The 17,778-nt window shown below is 53.7% G+C and overlaps 1 protein-coding gene across 5 annotated transcripts in view; it reads right to left on the bottom strand.

The window, feature by feature from the left end:
• Positions 1-17,778, bottom strand: part of TNS3 (tensin 3) — a 235,248-nt gene that overhangs the window by 76,339 nt on the left and 141,131 nt on the right. The gene's annotated exons all lie outside the window — the stretch shown is intronic.

Raw genomic sequence — 17,778 nt, 5'->3', positions numbered from 1 at the left:
AGAAGGTGCTGATAAAGGCTCGGCAGGACCTCAGAACACAGAGGGGTAAGCACTGATCTCCACGCATCAGGACGGCCAAGAAAACAAAATTAGGCCTCAAATGCAGACGGGAAGAGCGCTCCTATTATTAATTATGGCCTCGGCTGCGGCAGTCGCCACTCCCTGGCCCACAGCAAAGAGCTGGGAGGGCACCCGACAGCACAAGAGAGCTTGAGGTCAGCCCCTCCCTCCCCCTCCGTCCTCCTCTGCCTCCCTGTTTGCCCAACTGTGAAATTGCAGGCATACCACCACAATAACGGAGCTGCAGAGGGCTTGACCCACGCTGTTTGGGGTCCTGGGAGCCACTGCATCCCAGCAGCAACTGGGCCTGGAGCCGCTCGGGGGGGGACCCGGCTCGGCTCTGGCCCTGGCGGGCTGCGTGCACTCCACCATCAGCAGCTTCCGGCTTTTTTAAAAACGCCGGGGTGACACGCCAGGACAGAGATCTGTGGAGTATCTGGGGGTGCTGTGCTGAGAGCACGTGCGGGCCCGGCTTCCTTCTTATCTCAGCTGTGCCCAAGAGGAAGAAGCGGGGCTAGAAGTGATGGGGGATGGCAAACAAACACCGGAGTGCAGGCCGGTACGAATCTCCGCGACCCTCACCTTAACGTAGCGCCTGGTGGGGAGGGCCGGGGGGTGGGTAATGATACATAAAATACGGTAAATAAACCAAGTCTTCAAGGTAGGCAACTGGTGACGTGAGCATCTAAGTCAGAGGCAGGAGCTGGATGCAGCTTCGGGGTAATTGGGGCAGGTGCCCATGACAGCTGGTGGTCACAGAGCACCTATCACGGGGTGTGCACTCAGCACATTTTCTCTAACTTTCTAGCATATTCCCCCTGTAAAGAAAAAGAATTGATGCTGCAAGAGCATCAGTAACTTGCCCAAGGTCAGGCAGCTGCTGGGAAGCCCAGGTGGGACCAGAACCCACGCTCTCTGGCTCTGCAGCCTGGGAGCCCCTGGCCGCCCGGGCCCTGCTCGAGAAGAGGCGGCACTCGGTCATGACGCTCTGCGTGGGGTCAGCGAGTGACCCAAAGGTGCCAGGGGGAGGACCTGCTGCACCCAGCTTTGCACACAAGGACCCCGGAACGAACGCTCCCAAGTTACAGGGCACCTGCAAACGTCACCCCTACAACTGTGAAAGTGCAGAATCAACCCATGTGGGAGCCACTAGGTCATCGTGCTTAGGACGCTGCTGGGCTCACGCAGAACGGCCCGTGGGTGAAGCGGGAGCTGGAACATCAGACAGACGCCAGTTCAAGTCCTGGCTCTACCCCAACCCAGCCTGGGGCCACCGACCCTGTGTTGGCCCAGCTGCACAACGAGGGTTTGGCTGTGCTCTACATGAAGTTCAAACACGGGCACTGAAAGTCACAGCACACAGATGAGTGTCCTTCTAGCCCTGAGGAAACACCAGTTTAACGTGGCTTCTGTGGGAGACACTCTGTGGCCAGGAAAATTCAACTAAGGCAAGACCTGGGGCGCCAGGTGTTTCCCTTCCATGCTGCAGAGTAGCAGGAGTGCACACTCGGCTCTGCAAGAATCCAAGTCCCGCCAGAGCGGAGGGGAGGCCAGGACAGACCGCCAGCCACACAGGCAGCCGGTGGGGATTTCTAGAAACAGATGTCCACGCGTCCATGACTCAAGTCCTTCTCCCTGAATCTAAATGAAAACGGACTGGCGCAATGAGTTAAGGGGAAAAAAGGAAGCCAAGAAGGAGCTGTGCAAAAATTCTTCTGATTTAAATCCAGGCAGTGCCCGTTAATCATTTTGAGTAGAACCCCGTGGCGACCCCACATGAAGAACAGTCCATAAGGGCCTGCAGGAAACGGAACGGGACAGGATACTTCCCCTTGGCTGCGAGTTACGAGTAATCCCATTCTTATTATTTTTATTAGGAGTAGAAATCTTAAAATAATAATAAACGCATTAAAAAACAGCCCTATTGCCACGGACTAAACACTGGCTCTGTGCGAGGCCGGGCGCTGAGCACTCCGGCCCCGGTCTCATGGGCTCTCAGAGCTGCTCAGGGAGTGTGGCGAGACACCACCGCAGACCCTTTGCTAAGCGTCCTACCACACACACAGGTGACTGTCTATGTCAGAAAAGGTCCAATAAATGGTATACCTATAGGAAAACGATACGAACCATTTCCGAGAACCCTCAAAGTCAGACTCGCCCAAACCTCTGAATCACTTTGTAGGAGCTCAAATCTTCCCAAAGGCACAGGGCCTCTGGGGGGCTGTCCAGGGGCCTCCAGAGACACCCTACTGCACCCATGCTTTGTGATCCCGGGGAGTGTGGGAGTCAGACTTGGGGCGAGGAGGAAAAGGGGCCTCCGGTACCCGCTGTCCCTGCCCGGCACTCTTTGCAAAAGGACTCGGACTGAGTTTCCCTGCACCCAGAGATGGATTCCTGTTCTGCATTTACTCTGTACTTTCCTGGTCAGGACATTTAGACCGTTCAATCCCCTGATTCTTCATTTATAAAAGGGAATAATTAGTCTTATCTTTCAATGCACTTATAAGAATTAGAGAACATATATAAAGAATCCAGGTCCTAGGCTCCTGAGATGGGTAGCCATAATTATCCTTTTTTAAAATTTTATTTATTTATTTTTGGCGGCATTGGGTCTTTGTTGCTGCGCGCGGGCTTTCTCTAGCTGCGGCGAGCGGGGGCTACTCTTCGTTGCGGTGCACAGGCTTCTCATTGCGGTGGCTTCTCTTGTTGCGGAGCACGGGCTCCAGGTGCGCAGACTGAGTAGTTGCAGCACACGGGCTCAGTAGTTGTGGCTCGCGAGCTCAGTAGTTGTGGCTCGCAGGCTCTAGAGCACAGGCTCAGTAGTTGTGGCGCACGGGCTTAGGTGCTTGATGGCATGTGGGATCTTCCCGGACCAAGGCTCGAACCCGTGCCCCCTGTACTGGCAGGCGGATTCTGAACGACTGCACCACCAGGGAAGTCCCGAGGGTAGCCATAATTATTAAAGGCTCCTTCCAAGGTGGACAAGGCCTGGCATTCCCTGACTGTGCTCATTTCTTCCCTGTGCACCTTGCTGCTCCCAGACCACAGCAGGCACTCACCTGCCCCAGGGCCTTTGCTCGTGCCGTTCTCTGCCTGCTGGGTGTTTGTCTGTGGCACACACCTACATTCAGACCTACTGCAGACTGTCTCCCCCACAAGAATGTGGGCTCCAGAAGGGCAGGGGTTTGTTTTTTGCTCCCTGTGGTATCCCCAGCATTAGGGACCAGCCCCTGGCACCCAGTGGGCACCGAGTACTGACAGACTGAATGCTCTGGCTTGTTTCTCACATGACAAAGCCTGGGGAGCTATTCTGGAAAGATATTCAGCTGCCTTAGCAGGTAAAAAGACTAAAAATAACTAACCAACCTTCTGAAGGTAGAAGTGCCCACAGCCCTTGGCCACCTGCAGCCCCAGGGCCTCCACTCCCCAGACATCATAACAACCTCTCCCCCAGGTAGACCGCACAGCCCCAGCGAGTGGGCCTTCAAATGCAACCCGACCGGAAAGGTGCCGAAGTCAACGAGCGGGTTCCAAAATGTCAAAGAAAACAAAAGATGCAAACCTAAATGTGACCCAATGTGCCAACCTAATTGTGACCCAATGTGCAGACAGAGGGGCAAAGGTCCGAGGGACGTCTGAACGCTATCTGTGCAGCCACAGGACTGGGAGTGTGATGAGGGCAAGACAGAGCCCTGGCACACAGTAGGTGCATAACAATGGCACCGCATCTTTACCATTTCCCGTCTCCTCCATCCTCCTGCCATTAAGATGGACTTTCCCATGCAGGTTCGTCCCCACAGCTGCAGGGATGGGCGGGGTGCACCCACCTACTCATGGCCCGCCTCTAAACCACATCTAGAGAAGGGCGACCTTGCCTACGGGGCTGGTATTTTGTTTTCTGAGACCCCATGTGAAAACTGCAGGGTGAGAGCAATGAAAACAGAATCACAACCAGGGACAAAAGTTATCTAGGGGGCTTGGGGGAGGGGGTCACTGCACGACTGACTGACTGCCAAACCCTCCATGGAAAATGAGACACAAGCTCCAGCCTTGGTGTATGAAGCCCCCCAAAACTTTGGTCAGTCTTTAAGGACACCCTGACTTAATTGATGGTAGAGTGCCCCTTTTAATTCAGATTTGGAAAAGTGACGCAGAAAGTAATTTTCAGAGAAGCGATATAGCCAAACTCCCTTCTGTGATCCCTGGCACGGCTGGGGCTGGGGTCCCACTGCCACCACCAAGGGCTCCCAGGGGAAAGGAGGTGGGTCCCCTGGGGTGAAGGAAGCTTGGGGTTGTGAAGCTCGGCTCCATCTCGGAGCTCAGAGTGCTGTCAAAGCTGGGGTGAGAGCGGGGCCAGCAGAAGAAGTCTGGAAGGTGGAGGCATTCACTTCATCCGCCCCTTGCATCCTTTTGTAGATTTCAATGACACATTTTAACTTTGTGCTTCCAGCTCAAGGGGAGTTTGGGGGAATTGAATGAATCCTCATTCTGCAAATGAAGACCCCCAATCTCCAGATAGAGATGTGACCCGCCCAGGACCCCCAGCTTTTCCACTGCAGATGCAGGACAAGAGCCTTTGCCTGTCCCAGTGCAGGATAGACCACTTGCTCTGTGTCCTGTCCCTTCCCGCCATCCCTGCCCCACCAACCAGAACCCAGGGCCCCTTCCAAAAGGAGGCCTGTGAGTTTTCTGGTAATGATTTCCCTGCATCCGGGGCCTAGTTAAAAATCAAACAAACGTTAACTACGGTTCTGATCGCTTCCGCTGAATGACACACCGGGGAGGTTCCCATCTGGAAAAGAACCAGAAGAAAGAAAAGAGCCAGTGGACATTCTTGCCTCCTTTAAGGCGCGAAGCTGCAGCACACACTAGCCGCCCCTGCTCTGCTACCGTGTGCCAGTTCCCTGCCCATTCCCACTCGACTTTTGAAAGGGGGCTATCTCACAAGAAGGAAAAGAGACACCCCCAAAATATTTCAAAAGTAAGTAAAGAAAATCAGGAAGACGTAAAAAACAAAAAAAACGAAAACATTCCTTCTCATCCTGGCTGAACGCAGATTAACCAATGCCCACCTGTGCTCACAGGTATGTGCTCACAGGTGTGTGAAGAATCAGCCAAAGGGAAGGCAGCATCTCAACTCCACCGCCATCCGAACACCAACCACTCGGCTACCAAGAAGGTGTAGAACTGATCTGTAATAAGTTCAGCTGTCCCCTGGCCCTGCTGCCAACACAAAAAATCCATTTCAAACAAAAGAGCAAACCTGAGGGCTTCGTTAAGCTCGCTGAAATCTTTCTTTCTTCTATTTACTGACTCTATGAATCTTATGTTTTTACTTTTGTGAAAGGTTTGCTTGAAAAGCAACTTTTCATTTCAAAAGAGCTAACAGAATCCTCCCTGCAAGTCTTCAACGGAGAAAAACAGAAAACTCCTCTCCAGGAACAGTCCCACGAGTTTACTAAGCACTTGCCACTGGCTGCTAGCTGGTTGTTTATGGAGATTGAAATGGAATACTCAGCAGAGTCCCGACTACATGCTGGGATGAACCAGCCTGGGGAACAGGGAGAGGATCAAGAAACGGAGGGCGGCAGGCACATTTCACAGCATCTGACGGGTTAGCAGAGGCAGAAAGAGAGAGCAGGATTGCAAGAAGGGATGCATCCAGGAACAGCTGCTCTCAGGTGAGGCTGCAAGGAATCGTTATTTCTATCGTCAGAGAAAGAGAGAATGCAGGGAACAGCCGTCTCCTGCAATGGGGCTGACACTCTAAAGACAAAGGCTCTGTTTAAGCACCTCCTATGCGCCGGGACACTGTCATGCCCCAGGGATGGACCTCACTTAATTCCCAAAGCAATCCTGTGAGGCAGTAATCGACAAGCCCATCTTACAGATGAGAAAACAGAGGCTCAGAGAGGTTATGCTAATATTTAAGATAATAACAGGCTACTGAATAGATCATCTGGAATTCAAACCTACCTCTGCCCTACTCCCAAATCCATGTTTTCTGTTTTTTTAAAACACTGGAATTCTAAACCTGACAAACCACTTTAATGTGAAATTAACAATTTAATTTCGGAAAGGAATTTCCCTAAATGTTTTCTTTTTAACTCCCTCTCCCTCTCCCTCTCCCTCTCTCTCTCTCTCACACACACACACACACACACACACACAAACACTCCTTAGAAACTACTTCAGCACTCCGTTTTCATCCCTAACTCCCGAAATGGTGTGCTGTCGGGACAGGATCCTGTGTTTTGAGGCTGCCGGGTTGATGATGGCAGTGTTATGTCTGTTTCCTAGGCTACGGCAGCAGGAGCCGTGGCAGGCTGTGCGTTCTGTCCTTACAGTTAATGAGCTGCTCCCGGGTACACCACTTGATCCCCGCCTACCTCACCCACAGCCCCTTGGGAGCCCTGATAAAGGGAAGGCTCCCCGCCCACCCTGACTCAGCAGGAGACAGGCTGCGCCTCTGGGCGTAGACTGCTGGGCAGTGGGTCACTCCCGCCTCCTGCGGCCAGCCCCACGTGGACCATCTCCAGCTCGCCCCTCCAATCGGCTCACTCACTACTCGAGGCCACTCAGCTAAACCAACTCACCCCATCAAAATGTCCCAATACCAGACGCCATGAGTCTACCAGACGCCATGAGTCTACCAGCCGCGGGCTTCCCGGGAAAAGTGTCTGAGAAGAAAGAAGGACAAGTGATGCCATCATCTGCAACTACACCCAAAGCACTGAGCGAGCAGCCAGACTCCAAAGGCTTCCACTGACATCCTGGGGGAAGAGATCGGGGGCGGACACTGGGCTCGCGGCGGGGAGGCGGCTACAAAAGGGGCACCAGGGATGATTTGGGTGACAGACGTGTTCTTCCTTTTAGCTGTGGTGGGAGCTGCAGAATAGGAAGTCAAACCCCTAGATGCACAGTAAACAGAGTGAACTTTATGTATGTACTGGGTTGGCCAAAAACTTTGTTCGGGTTTCTCCAGGCTACAAAAAACCCAAACAAACTTCCTGGCCAACCCAATAAATTACATCTCGATTTTTAAAAAGGTCATGAAATCAAGACCGAAATGAGGCTCACAATGCAATGGGCCACCCCCACGCACTGTGTCCGCCTCCCCCCTCCTCCCCACCCCCCGCCCTCCTCTCCTCATCTCCTTTTCTCTCTGCTCCCGCCCCCGCTGCCTTGAATTCCTCCACTTTCCCCCTCTCTTCCAGAACCTTCCTTCCTCCTCCTAGACTCCCTGAGATGGTGAGAGCTCTCTCCCCTTCGGGATAGTTGTCAGGGTCCCTTCGTGCCCCCCTTGTGGCACAGAGCTTGTTTTAACTTTTTCACTGGAGCGATTTATGTGCACATCCTCAGTCCCCTTCTGGACTTTCTGGCATAATGCACCTGGGTGTGAATCCTAATTAACAATCCTCCCCGCGGCTGTGTGACCTTGCGTGAGTCACTCAACCTCTCTGTGCTTCACTTCCCTTATTGGAGAAGTTGCCGGGCAACAGGTGTTTGATGAGGTCTGCCCCAGGATCACCATGGAGATTCGGTGAGACCAAACACAAAGGGAAAAGCACAGGGGGGCGCTGGGTGAACACTGACCCTGCACATCCCCACACGTGTCCTGGTGATTCAGGGCTCCTGTCTGTGTTCCCTCCAGCCCAGGGCCTGGGGAATGATAAGAATGCCTCGTGCTGTCCCGTTCATGAGTATTCTTAACTCAGCCTGACTGACTTTACACTTCGGAATTATGTTGAAGAATTGCTTTTTAATAGAGATCAAAAGTAAAAGATGGAATTTTACAAAACCTACCTGAAGGTTCTATAACCCAAACTGCACAGCGCGGCCCTCCGGCCGGCCAAGCAGCCCACCTCCAGCTCTCACCGGCTGTATAACATTGTTCGAGCCACGTGATCTGCCCAGCTTCTCAGCTTCCTCTGGGACCGATAACCACGAGGAGAAAAGCGGTAGCAGTAAGCTAGCTGAGTGACGCCGAGGGCCTCCACATCGTCTCGGTGGGCTCACCACAAACTCGCCTCTGCTGAACCCGCGCGGTCGGGGGAACTGTGCCCCGTTCCACAGGGCTCAGTGGCAGGACGACAGCCACATGGGCGGATCTTCCAAAGCACACCCAGGGGCCTTCCTTGCCTCTGCACATCTCGGGGCCCTCACCCTAGTGGTTAGAGACCGTTTCTCCCAGACCTGCTGCATCGGCTCTGACTGACCAGCTGTGGAACCAGCGACAAACTGCCCAGCTTTCAATTTTGAGAATGGGCCCTGGAGCACCAGCCCAGTACTGCAAGATGTTGAGAAGCAAGCGAGCATCTCAGTGCCCGCTGGGTGGTGTGCAAGCAGAGGGGGCACCTGGGGTTCCAGTCTCTGAGGCATGGGGAGCACCGCCACAGAGCAAGGCAGCTGGAAGGGGGATGGGCCCAGAGCAGGAGGCTGGGCTGAGCGGGGTCAGTGACCCTCTACATCCTCTGGCCAGGTAGAGAGCTGCAGGTGGCTTTGGAAGTGTCCCAGGCATGCCTCTTCCCTCGGGGGCCTGTAGAGGCTGCAGGACCTTCACAATCAGGAGAAACACCCAGGCTTGGCCAGTGTCCCTCTCGGCGGAGTCCTTGTCGTCTCACCAAGTCACTCACGCCGAGATCTCTCTCTCTTTTTCCACTTGGACATTTATAATTGCAGCATTTATAACCTCTCAGGAAATGAGGCTTGCTTTTATTTTATTGCAATAGGGTTCTGCCTCTGTGCTAATTAAAGACTCCCCTGTGTTTGTACTGAATTAGTTCCTATTCCAAAAATATCGAGAGCTAAGAAAGGATGGCCACACTGGGGCCTTTGAGAATATTACCTTTAGTCTACAACAGCACAGACGGGTGACTGATATGTCACAGGTGAGGTGAAATGTGCCCTTTTCCCCTAAACAAAAGGCAGAAGATGGTGATTAGCTGCTAGGAACCCCAGGGGTGTGAGAGCCTGGCCCAAGCCCCTCCTCAGGCCGCGTTCCAGAAATAACTCCACATAGCACGGAGTTTCTCTGCATGTGCCATCCTCATACCTTGCGAGCAAACGCCTGCCCGAACCCCCCGAACCCAAAACTACCCCACTGAATGCCAGGCGGGGAGGTGGCACCTGGCCTGCCAGGGGGACAGATGGAAATCGCTCCCTTCGGAGCCGAGTCGAGCTCTGTGTAAATGTTTTCTAAAACCAAGGCAGGCTGTAAATTCTTGGAAAAAAACAGTGAGAGCAGGAGGGGGGCGTTCCAGCCAGAAAGGCACATGGCTCTCCAGGAAGGGACGCGCCAATGTCAGGGCCCAGCACCTGGGAAGCTGGAGCCACACCGATTCCAAGCACTCCTGGCGGTCCCCTGGGCGAGGCCCGGAATGCTGCGATAAAGGAGCGTTGGGCTTCACAGGGGGGGAGGCAGCAGGCATGTCCCGGCCACAGTGACCATACCCCAGACAACCCACACAAACACGATGCTGGCAGGACCACTCCTAAGGGGGCCTCTCTCCTGTCCAACCAACACCCCAGCTCGGGCCATCCTGTCGAGGGCACTTATCTTGGCAGCCGGTTCCCTTCCAGGCACTCCAGTGACAACAGGAGGTCCTGCGGCCCACTCAGAGGCCACCTGGGCCAGCCAGCCACAGAGCCGGCCACGAGCTTCTGCACGTAAACCCCACTTCAAACCATCACTGAATCTCCAAGGGCAGAAGCAGCTAAGACCCCTCTAAACGGCAAACAAACAGTCTTCCCGGAGGCCTGCCTGGCTTTCCCTTTTGCCAGGTTAAAATTGCTGTTCAGCTTGTTACTTACCAACGAACACCCTCTCCCCTCCCGGGCGTGTCATCCTATCCCTCTGGTACTTTTCCTGGCTGGCAACTCTCTGGTCTCAACTGAGGGTCTTTGCAGCCTAGCAGAAGCCGTGCACACACACACACACACACACGCACACACACACACACACATGCTCCCTGCTCACCTTCCTTCCAGACAGCCCTGCAGCTTGTTCAGCCCACATCTGTTGGACCCTGAAGAAAGCCTTCAACCCCAGAACGCAGCATTCCGGGATGGGGGCATGTGTCCCCCCGCAAGGACCCAGCCTCCCTCTCCAGGTACTGCAGAAGGTAGAAGATCTTGTTAGCTAAGAAAAGGACTTTGGTTCCACCCAAAAAGGCCAGTGCAATGTAAACACGAGGGTGGGGTTTCCTGCAATCAGGTTTAGTGAAATTTGAACCCTGGAGGCTGAGGAGGCGGGGAAAAGGCTTCTATTCAAGAGCCACTCGGCGGACCAGTGTTCCCTTCCAAGCCTCCCCAGCTGACAAGCCGACGGGTGGAGCCAGCACCAAGCTGCTTGGGTTTACAAACCAGTTTCAGCACCGTTTGCTTTCTCCGGCGTATCTGCCAGGAAGTCTTTGCCTTTACACCCTCCATCTCCTGGGGCTGTGTCTCTCTTTCAAGCTCGATGTGGCCAAGTTCACTGTCAGTGTTAACTGCACACCGCCTATCTTTCAGGGATTCCTTGCACACCCAGACCTCCACGTGCTGCCCAGCAGCGCCTCTGCACCTCAGGCCTCTTTATGTGCAACTTAGGTGGGCTTCAGCGAACGGTTTACCCCTGTGCTTTGATCTCATATTGGTCACAGCACAGCCAGACGCTCCGAGTCTCAAATGAACCTAAGACACCAGAGCAAACAAGCAAAGCCGTTCTGATGCCTTCAGGATCCCACAGCACAACTGGAACCTTCACAAACGTCACCACCCAATCAGCCTGAGGTGGGGAGACGGGACATAGCCAGCAGGTCCCAGACACAGATTTCTCCAACAAACCCCCCCAAACGGCCATCAAGGCACAGGTTACGTTTGCGCTCAGGAGAAAGCGTCTCTTTTATTGCGGAACACAATGCACTGCTTGTGCAAGAAGGTCTATTCAGTTTGGTGTTCGGCAAAGGGCCCTGACCAACCCCCGTTCCTGTCGAGGGAACTGACATCATTGTGCCCACTCTGCAAATAACACTGTCACTGCAATCAAGGAAGTGACTAACTGATCACACAATACTTTTCGTCAAAGAATTCACATCAAAAGAAAAGACATTAGAAACGGAAATCTGAAAGGGGCTGAGATGCAGGTGCTGAAATCTGAAAGACCTGGTTTGAGGACTGAGACAAATGGGGCCTGGCCGTGCTGTAGCCAAGGTCATGTCCAGAGTGGGGGGAGGTCCTAGCCTTCTACAGGAGAGAGTCTTAAAATCAGACCTCTGCATCCCAAAGCTGACAACCGTGTGAAAAAACCCACAGAATAAGGTACCAACAATGAGGAAGAGACAGAAACAGCTGTACCCCGGCCAGTGGTCTCTTTTCTCCATTTCTAACAGAACGAAGCTGCATGACTAGTTGTGTGTCAAAACAAGCCCGGCCTTTCGTGGGGCTCATTTTCCACCGCGTGGGGCGCAGGGTGGGTTTTCCCCATGTTGACGGCAGCTTCACAAATGAACCACGACAGCCTCCATGAATGCATGGCAACCGGCACCAGCATGACCTTCAGATCTTGGCAGTTGTGCTGCTGACGGCCTCTTGAGTACTCGCGCCCAAACACTGTCATGGGCCCTCTGTTCCCACCTGTGGGTTTCCATCACACAGAGCCCATTCAGGCTGTTAGTGTCAACCTCTCCTGAAACAACACGGTCTTGTGACACTCTGCTGATGTGTGGCCAAAAGGGAGCTCTGTGGCTCAGTGTTTTGAAAGGCCTCAAACCTTTCAAAGCTACAGAGGTGGAATTTTGTGCATGGGGTTACATAACTGATACAGAAAAAGACTTGGTGGGTTCCCGAATGTTCCTGGGAGTAGTTGGCAAAGTGGGACAGGAGACCTGCAGAACGTTCGGTGTGATTCCTGGTGTGAGACCCATAAAGACAGAAGGAATATCCAGAAAAGGACAACCAACTGGGACTAAAAGAAGTGGAAATTTCACGAAGTAGTAGAAAAGATTGGCAGTATAGGAACAGCCCAAGGTCAAAACATGTATAAGAAGGTTCATAGCAGCATTAATCACAATAGCCAAAAGGTGGAAATAACCCTAATGCCCACCTGCTGATGAATGAATCAACACAATGTGGTCTAGCCACACTTTGGAACATTATTCGGCCATAAAAAAGGAGTGAAGTACCGAAACAAAATGAATGAACCCTCAAATCATCGGGCAAAGTGAAAGACACCTGTCACAAAAAGCAACACACTGCATGATTCCACTTGTGTGAAATGTCCAGACGAGGGAAATTCATAGAGAAGGAAGACGAGGTCACCTGGGGCTGGAAGGGGAGGGCTGGGGAGTGACTGCCAGTGGGCACAGGGTTTCATTCGGGGCTAACAGAAATGTTCTGCAATTAGAAAGTGGTGACAGTTGCCTGGCCAGACCCGGCCCCAGGCCCCAGAGGGACAGCTGACCACCACGAGGCCGGGAGAGGTACCTCTGCCCCCGCCCCACTCCTTCCAAAACTCCTTTCCCTCTGGAAGCCCATGCTTTCCCTCCAGCCCCTCCTGAAGTACCTGCTTGGACTCCTAGAGCTACAGGACATAGAGTCTGACCCCAGGAACACCCTCATTGCCACCATCGATACCATCACCAAGAGAGCATCACAGTAAATGGCAGAGACCCATTTTTTTAAAAGGAATAGGCAAATGATAACTGTCTCTACAGAGACAAAATAAAGGATTTTCCCAGCTGCCCCTTCTTACAAAACACCTCCCTTTTCCCTTCATTCATGGGGAACTTTTCCCTCTTGAGGACCCCTGGGTCCGCTCCAACTTGCAGCCCTTTCCAAAGGGAGCGTGTGATAAAGTCACATACGTGGGATCTGAAAGCCCACCCCCTACATTTGGTATAAAGTCTGAAGAGACGGGAGGCAGGGTGACACTGCAACCACGTCAGGCAAGAGACGGAAGGAGGAGGGGATGCGTGCATGTGTTGGGGAGGGGGACACTCACAAGCACCTGCATCTCAGCCCCTTTCTCTCTCAGGCTTTTGGTTCTGGTTGTCAAATAACTTCGAGTCTGGAGTCATTCCCGTATTGGTGACATTGCCAAAATGCCTGAGCCCTGCCTTGGCAGAAATGCACCTGCAGGCTCTGCAGGGAAGACTGCAATCCTGCCCGTTACTGAGGAAGTTCTCCCCACGGAGGACACAGAAGGAAATTCACCAGGTTTGATCTGAGCTTAATTCACGCAGCCAACGTGCCACTGTCCAGGCTGGGAGGGAGGTGGAAGGGCAAGCCGGGAGGGGCTCGACTGAGATGCAACTTGGTAAAAGTGGGTCTGCAAGAGCTTTTAAAGAAGGGGACAGGAAACAAACCCCTCACCACGTCACATGTACACACTCTCTGAGTTCACGCTCGTGCAGAAGTTGTGTGACTTGGGGTTTTAGGGAAGCCAGGGGGTCGGGCCCACTTCTAGTTTCATCTCTCAGAGAACCCACCGGCAGTCAGAACTCATCAGCTGCTGGTCCCCAAGGCAGGGCGCCAGTGAAAGGGTGCTCCAGAGACGGGATGCAGGGCACGGGCGCGGATCCCTGGGTGCCTGCAGCATCAAAGGGCAGGAGCAATGCCGACGCCGGTCATCAAAGGCAGGAGGAAAGTGAGAGCAGGATAAACATGCACTTGGCCGGAGTCTAGGGAGATACTGGAGCTGCGGGCAGGTCAACAGCCACCTGCCTTTCAGAACCCTGCCCCAGAGCACAGGACACGCTCACTCCTGCGGTGGGTCCCACAGCCCGAGGGATGGGGGCAAGTTGGGGGCCAAGGACCCCCGTGAAATCAAGCCAACTCTCAGTGCCTCTGTTCACTGTCTGTCCTAGGGTAATGCTACTTAATGCTTCCAGCCATCCCTGGGAGACTGACACGGGCTAATTCATGCAAACTCGTCCAGGACGACATGAATTCTGAGTCGATTTCTCTGACACCACTTGGGCTAGAAAAGCAATGGATTCTGAGATGGCAGCTCAGGGCCGGTCAGGACTCATTAACAGCTTCTGACATCGCACTTAACTCTTCTGACAGGATCCAATCCATTTCAAAAAGCTAACACCCGAAGGACTTTACGGTTCTTAGCACAGATGGTGAGACTCTTGTATTTCAGATAAGATGAAGCCACTGCCCTCCATCCCAACTGCTGCCTGAAATCCCTTATCAAGGGAGGATTAACTCTGGGTCAGGGGTTCACACCTGGAAGGGGACCTGGCAAGGCCAGGGGGTCGGAGGCTGTAAATCAAGAGAGCACAAGGAGGGTGCTTGCTGAGGTCTGAGCAAGAGGCCCACCTCATCCATCCAAACTGGCAAATGCCATCAGCATTTGACACAGCGTGGGCTGGGTTAACGCCGTTACTCTGCTCTGAACCGTCAAAGCAAGCAACGCTTGGAAAAGTCTGGCTGGGCGCAGGATCTAAGCAAATTCTTCTCAGTCTGGATACAGAGAGTGGAGGCATTCAGTGAGTGGTGGCCGTGGCCAGACACCGATGACACACACACACACGTGTACACACACACACATACACACGTGTACACTGAGGAGGCAGCCCCTAAGTTCTGGAAGCTCAGCCAACAGCATTCCCATTCTGCTAGCGGGGAGCCTGGCCTTGGACACAGGGCAGATCCAGGACCTAAGGTCTGATCTGCCAGATTCCAGTGGACCCTCCTTCTGCTAAGTCGCCGAAGCTTGCTTTGCTTTTCCAAATCTCAACACCCAACCACAATTTCTGGGAAGAAACGCTTTCAAATCCATTTTCAAAATGGCAACACCGAAATGTCACAACTGGCTCTGGCACTTCTAACTCTGCACACACCCGTGGCCAGCCGCTTCTTGACCCAACTTGTCCTCACCAGCAGGCCAACTGCCTCAGGCTCTGCTGAGTGTCCTGCATGGGAGACTGAGAGGACTGCGTCTTATTGTGAAGGTGGTGAGAAATCTAAGTCTCCCTCTCCTGCAACCAGCCCCCACGAAGCTCTGGGACAACTGTGGTCACCTGGGAGGCCGAGTCTGAACTACAGGGTGTTTATAAGGTAGCAACTTGAAGTAGCAGAGCCCAAACCTGGGGGACGGTGGCCCTCGTCTATGCAACCTTGGATCCACGAGTTTTACCGGTGGCCAGAAACTCATTCATTGGTTAAAGCCAGGAACAGAGGAAAGGGGGGCACAGCAAGGCTTCATGCCCAACCGTGGGCTGTTCTGGAAGCTTCCCTGCCCCAACCCCTGAGTTGAATCTGGCGGAGAGTCTTAGTCATCTACCTCCTAAATAGGAAACTGCCTACTGCCCACCCAGAGCCACACCCGAGTCCAGGGCCTCCAGAAGCCTCTTCACTGCTGCCCTCCTGTCCGGGCCCCGACACCTCCCTTCACCCAGCGCCTGCCGCTTCCTGCAGCATGCCTGCAATGAGGCAGGTGAACGCCGGGCTCTCCCACGCCCCCTTCCTGCACCCCTGCCTGCAAGAGCCATCTTCTTCCTGCATCTCCCTCGAATACACAGGCTGAGTAGCTGCTTCTCTTCCATCTTCCCTAATTCCTGGTACCTAGTCCTCCCATGGCACACAGGGCATCTTCTGGCCACTGCTGAGGTAGACAGAGAGATAGGTACACATACACACACGTGCACACACATACACACATGTACATATAAACACACATACACACCACGTATACTAAATACACACAGACACATACACATATACACACATATACATGCACATACATATATACATACACACACGCATATGTACACACTACACACACACATGCACACATACATACACAAATACACACACACGTATGTCTTCCCCGTGAGGTCTGCTTATTTTCTCTCCCTGAGCTCATCACAGCATCAGAAACACGGCAGCCCCTAAGGAAATATGAGACGCGTGAAAAAGGGAAAACGTATGCGCTGGGGTTATCTCTAGGCCGATCTAATTAAAACAGGCCATTTCAGACAAGGATGTGCCTCGTCGAGCGAGAGAGAAAGAGCGGGAGAGCAGCGCCAGAGCCGCAGGCCTCGTGGGAGAGAGGAGCAGGGCTGTGGGCACTTGCTTTGCTGGCTCGCTGTGGTCCTGCATCACCCCCGGCCTCCAGCGGGGGGTCAACACTGCCTCTGGGCGTGGCACCCCGCATCCAGGGACCCGTGCGGTGCGGTGGGCACCCCCCCCCCGCCACCACAGCCTGCTGGCGCAACGCGCCCTGTGCCACACAAAGTTGTAGCAGCAGCGACATTCATCGTTGAGCAGCGTCAGCACCAAGGTGAGAGACGGGAACAGAAACGTTTCTGGGTGGAACAGAAAAGTCACCAGAGCCGAGAGCAAGGCCCCACTTGGTGTCGCCATGCTGTGCTGTCACCTGACAGCGCAGGAAGAGACAGACACGTGCTTCGCCCACGTCTCAGGGTGCCACACACCTTCACCGACCTCCTGTTAGACCAGGGTCTCTATCAACCTCCGGGCTTCAGAGGAAGGGATAAGACTGTTTATAGGACCCCGTCGTCTGAAGGATGTGCTCAGCGCCTCATGCGGATCATTTCACTGCATCCTCTCAGCAGCTCTGGAGCTACACTATTCCCACTGTGCAGCGGAGGAAAGGACACAGGAACTTGTCCGAGGCCACACAGCACAGGCAGAGAGGCAGGAAACCAAACCCAGGCAGCTGGGGCAGAGCTGTGACTCTTAGACCTCCCTGGAACAGGCCGGTTGTGGTCCCCGGGCGCAGAGGACTTAGCCCCGTGGGAGGGACAAAAGGAACAGAAACAGTAAGTACCGCCAACCCCCATCATCCATGATTCCATATCTGAAAATTCACCTGCTCACTAAGAATTCCTTACTTGTAACCCTCAAATCAATATACACAGCATTTGCGTGGTCACTCACTGACATGCACAGAGTGGCAGAAGTTTCCAGGGTCCCACACACAGGCTCGTAGCTGTGGTGGAACAAAGGGACCCCTGCCTTCTCCTTCCAGCTCTCACACCATAAAGCGGCCTTCTCCAGGCCTATTTCATGCCACACTTGTTGCATTTCCGTGCACTTTGTTGGTGCTTTTTCTATGTAAAGTGGCCCCCCAGCAAAGTGCTGAAGCAATGTTCCTCAGAGCCGGAGGCCACGAGGTGCCTTATGGAGGAAACACGGGCGTAGATCAGCTCTGCTCAGGCATCAGTTACATGCTGCCGGCCAGGAGTTCGATGTTAATGAACCACCAATATAGAGTCAGTAAGGTGACTTTACACAGAACAGCGCTCGCTGCCCTGTCCTGTCACCCGACGCAAGTGGGGCTGCCCAACGCAGCTCAACTCCATGTCCTGGGCCCCAAGCACAGGGCTCACCGTGCAGCCGGGGCCCCGAGGGCAGCGCCCGGAGATGGTCAAGCCCACTGGGGTAGACAGTCACATCTGTCCGGAAGCTCGCCACCCAGTGCCCTAGAAATACATCTTTTCTGTTCAAACTGCCTAGAGGGGATTTGTCTGCAGGCCTCACCCTGGCCCAGGGATCAGCAGGTTTTCAGCTGGAAGTTATGAGGTTTGCACCAGATAGCACTGGGGTCAAACAGGCCCAGACTTGAGTCCCGTTTCCACGGTCTCTGTCCTGCGTGATCTCGAACACACGACAACTCACTCAGCTTCACCGATGATCACCAACAGTACACAACCCTGAAAGGCTACCAGGACCCCTCACCAATGTCTAGCTTTTGATTTCTCT

This window comes from Eschrichtius robustus, chromosome 8 (assembly GCF_028021215.1).
Source record: "Eschrichtius robustus isolate mEscRob2 chromosome 8, mEscRob2.pri, whole genome shotgun sequence".
NCBI classification, from domain to species: Eukaryota; Metazoa; Chordata; class Mammalia; order Artiodactyla; family Eschrichtiidae; genus Eschrichtius; species Eschrichtius robustus.
This window is presented reverse-complemented; position numbering and strand designations above follow the sequence as displayed.